Below are 4,851 nucleotides of genomic sequence, written 5' to 3' on the forward strand. Positions count from 1 at the left end.
GTACCCACTGCTTTCTTTCCCAAAGTTGTGCTATCCTGTAAATTGGGCAAAGTCTAGCTGCTTTCTCTGAGACAATACATGCATTTGTATCTGTATCTGCATTAGGAATAAAAGTTTCAAACTTAAAAAAAAAAAAAAAGATGGCATCAACCTTGAAATCAATGCTGCTGAATGATGGCCATGATTCCTGGAAATTTCTCAAAAACCATCATTGATAAATCTCTGATTGCATTTTCTCCTTAGTGTATTTTTGTGTATTTCTGCACATTTTTCACTAGCACTGCTACATATTTCTTGATTAGAACAGCACCAGATACTGTAATATCATTTTAAGTTCCACTCAATGCTCCCTTCTTGGCCTTAATTCAATGGAAGAATGATTTACTTGCACACAAAGTGTGTGCTCCTGTATATCAATGCCACCCTCACCCGCTCCCAGAAAGATTTAGTAGACACTATATATTAGACTAGCAATTATCACATAATGTCAGAACATTAAGCATTTTACATTTTCCAAACGATACATGAATAATTTGAGCCCTGTGTGTATACAGCCCTAATAAATCAAACATTTAACTTTCACACACTTTTGAAAGCTATAAAGGCATATTTTCTTACTTTAAAACAGCCCATGGACTTTGCCTTGGTGTCTTGATTTATCCCTCCATGGATATACTACTAATTCCTAATCCACAAATACTTACACAAAAGCATCTGAAATTTTTAATAAATTAGACTCATTTTAAATCACATCCTAAAATCAGAAAGCACCAAACATTGTTACAGCACTCAAATTATTTATGAACACACAAAAAAGAATCAGCTTTCTGGGCAAAAAGAAGAGGTGCTGGAAAGGCTGTGTGGCCAACTGAATAAAATTGGGTAATGACAACTGGTCCTGAGTTTCATTTCATGGACATCATTCCTCAGGTTAAAATGTAATTAAAACAACAATGAAAACAAACAAAACACAGTCCTTAATACTGCCAACTTTAATAAATGTTGTTGTTGTCGTTGTCGTTCAGACAGAGTCTCCCTCAGTTGCCCTGGGTAGAGTGCAGTGGCATCATTGTAGCTCACTGCAACCTCCAACTCCAGGAGTCTAAGGGATCCTTCTGCCTCAGCCTCAGCCTCCCCAGTGGCTGGGACACAGGCACACTCCACAACACCTGGCTGGGATTTTTTTTCTTTCTTTTTGGTAGAGACGGGTTCTCACTCTTGCTCGGGCTGGTCTCAAACTCCTGGGCTCAAGCGATCCTCCCGCCTCAGCCTCCCACGGTGCTAGGATTGTAGGTGTGAGCCACCGTGCCCAGCCAACTTTAATAAATGGATGAATAAATTTGTACTTTTTAATACCAAGGAAAGCATGTGGGTTAGAATTTTTCATTTTATCCACTTATTTTGATGCTCAGCAGAGACGCACTCCTTCAGATGACTGGGATTGCTATTAGTATTGATGCTACTGTTGTTTTTAACCCTTCTGCAAATGATGCATATGTCTGGACAGGAACCATTATCAAGAAAGAAATAAGAAATCTTGGTTCCGATGGCTACTATCCTGTGACCAGATGTCATTGATTAATCAACACATGCATTTGACCAAAAATAAAGTAAAAGATATCATGGAAATCTCCATTATCCAAACACTGACACTTGATTAAATATATTATTTTACCCAAATTCACATCCAGGTGGGCAAAGCAAAGCCAAGAATCAGACAGGACTTCTTTTTCGGTCAACTCCGTTAAATATGTGAGAGCCTAGAAGAAATTAAAAGGCTAGGTTTGGGAAGTTTTTTCAACACAGGAAAGCAATATTATGGAGAAATTAAACTCTGACAAAAGAAGATTTGAGTTGCTTGGGGGAAAATGTTTAAAACAAGTCATATAGTTTAACAGAGTAATTCCCACTTTACCACAAAATGCTGAAGCATAAACAATCACAGATGTAGTCTTTTAAAAAAGACTTTAAATTCCCTGTAAAGACTTTTTTCCTAAACCTTTAAGTTCATAAAAAGACAATGTCACAAATGTCAAAGTAAAAATCATCTCACATCACTTCAGTAGTCCAAATTTAAATGACTGAATTTACTTAAGTTCGATCATCATAACCTAGGTAAGGTATGTGTTCAAGACAAGCTGCTTTCAAAATTAACCTGCACAAATAAAACATGGGACTCCAGTAACCCTAGGAGTCCAATAACCAGAATTGCCTCAACTTGAGGGGAAATTACTTCAAGGAACCAATGTTTTTGAATATTGGTTTAAAAAATTTTACTAACACAGAATATCACCTTCTAAACCAACAACTTTGGAGTAAACATTTTGTAACTGTTTGTCCCATGTACCATCAGCTCACCAACCAATGGCAACTCAGGAGGAAAACATCTGCATCCTTATGAGCAATCAATCTCTTTGCCCTGACCATTAAGGAAGGCCTTGGACCCCACACCTGCTATCTCTAATTGCCAAATCCACTCAAAAATTTGATAAACATTTATTATACACTATGAGGCAGGAACACTCACTAACTACAAGGTATCTTGCAAAATGTTATATGAAGCACAAAGAAACAAGGTATAATCTCTTGTCTCAAGGAGTCTAAAGTATAAACTAAAGAAGCAACAAAAATATGGTAAAATCAGAGTAAAAATGTCAATATCAGCTCAGGCAGCTATAGGACATGTGACAAAGCAGTACATTATTATCGAATCAGTGGTATGGATGGTGCCATGGTTTGACTGTGTCTCCCAAAGTTCATGTGTTGGAAACTTAATCCCCAATGTCACATGTGGGGAGTGGGACCTAATAATAGGTGATTAGATCATGAGGGCTCTGCCATCATGAATAGATTAATGTCATTATTGTGGGAGTAGGTTAGTTATTGCAGGAGTGGGCTAGTTATCAACAGAATGGGTTTGTTAAAAAGTGAATTCAGGCCCCTCTTGCTTTCTTGACCTTTCTTGCTCTTTCACCTTCTGCCATGGGATGACACATCAGGAAGACTCTCACCAGAGGCTGGTGCCATGCTCTTGGACTTCCCAGCCTATTGAACTGCAAGCTAAATAAATTTCTGTTTATTATGAATTACTCAGTTAGTGGTATTATGTTATAGCAGTACAAAATGGATAAAGATAGATGGTGTACCAGTCAGGGTCCAGTCAGGAACACAGAGATCACACTAGGTATTTCAACAGAGAGAGTTTAATATAAGGAATTGGTATTAAAGGGTGGTGAAAGCAAAAAGAGAATGCTGATATAACACAGAGATAGTAATAGTAGGAAAGCAGCTACCTTCCCTTGTTAATTTGAGAAGACATAGTGAAGGAGGAGGGTTATAAGATTAACCTTGAAAGATAATTTAGAAAAGTGGAAAGAAATGGAAAAGTTAGGTTTAGTAAGGAAAAAACAAAACATATTGGGCAACATAAGCAAACCATAACCCAGTTTTCATGCATGGTATAAATTGGTATTTATATTTTTCCCTAAAAATTCAACTATGAATTTATCTTTGGATGCTATATCAGCAAATCAACAATAATTATTTAGTGCTTATCATGAGGTTGTTGGGCTCTATAGAATACAAGAGAATAGAAAGTATAAGAAGATGCTTATAGGCCGGGAGTGGTGGCTCACGCCTGTAATCCTAGCACTCTGGGAGGCCGAGGAGGGCGGATCGTTTGAGCTCAGGAGTTCAAGACCAGCCTGAGCAAGAGCGAGACCCCGTCTCTACCAAAAATAGAAAGAAATTATCTGGACAACTAAAAATATGTAGAAAAAATTAGCCGGGCATGGTGGCGCATGCCTGTAGTCCCAGCTACTCGGGAGGCTGAGGCAGGAGGATCGCTTGAGCCCAGGAGCAACAGAGTGAGACTCTGTCTCAAAAAAAATAATAATAAAAAAGAAGATGCTTATAATCTCAATGCCAATATGAGCCAAACCAACGCTACACAAGATGGCATATAACTGGCAAGTTGTCTTTTCCAAAGATGGCTGCAACAATACTTCCCACCCCACATGTTATTATGCAGTGTGATTTGACACATCTTCATCAAGAGGTGGAATCTATTTCTTCACCCCTTAAATCTGGTTGGGCCCAGTGACTTGGCCCAGTTACTACTTTGACCAACAGAACGTGGCAGAAGTGCTGCTGCCCCGGTTCCAATCATAATCCTTAACTGCTTCCTCCCTATTGGCAGTCAGTCACTATGGCATAACAGTGACCACCATAAAGCCATCTTTATAAAAAGCCCAAGCAACACGGAGAGACCCTGAAGGGTGATATAGCACGTGGGAAGCAAAAGAGGATAAGAACTATCAAGGCACCAGACATGCAAGTGAAGAACTATCCTGAAACTACAGTCATGCCTTGCTTAATGAGGGGTGTATGTTCTGAGAAATGTGTCATTAGGAGATTCTGTTGTCATGTGAACATCATATAATGTACTTACACAAATCTAGGTGGTGCGGCCTACTGCACACCTAGGCTATGTGGTACAGCCTGTTGCTCCTACGCTATTATAAAAACCTATACAGCATGTTACTATACTGCATACTGTAGGCAGTTGTAACACAATGATATCTGTGTATCTAAACACATCTAAAAATAGAAAAGGTAAGGTAAAAATACGGCATAAAGGAAAAAAAATAGTACCTCTCTATAGAATACTTACCATAAATGGAGCTCGTAGGACTGGAAGTTGCTCTGGGTGAGTCAGTGAGTGGTGAGTGAATGTGAAGGCCTAGGACATTACTGTACACTACTGTAGACTTTATAAACACTCTATACTTAGGATATACCAAATTTATTTTTTAAAATTTTCTTTCTTCAATAATAAATTAACCTTAGTTT

The sequence above is a fragment of the Propithecus coquereli genome, unplaced genomic scaffold, assembly GCF_000956105.1.
Source record: "Propithecus coquereli isolate 6110/MARCELLA unplaced genomic scaffold, Pcoq_1.0 Scaffold19, whole genome shotgun sequence".
Taxonomy (NCBI): Eukaryota; Metazoa; Chordata; class Mammalia; order Primates; family Indriidae; genus Propithecus; species Propithecus coquereli.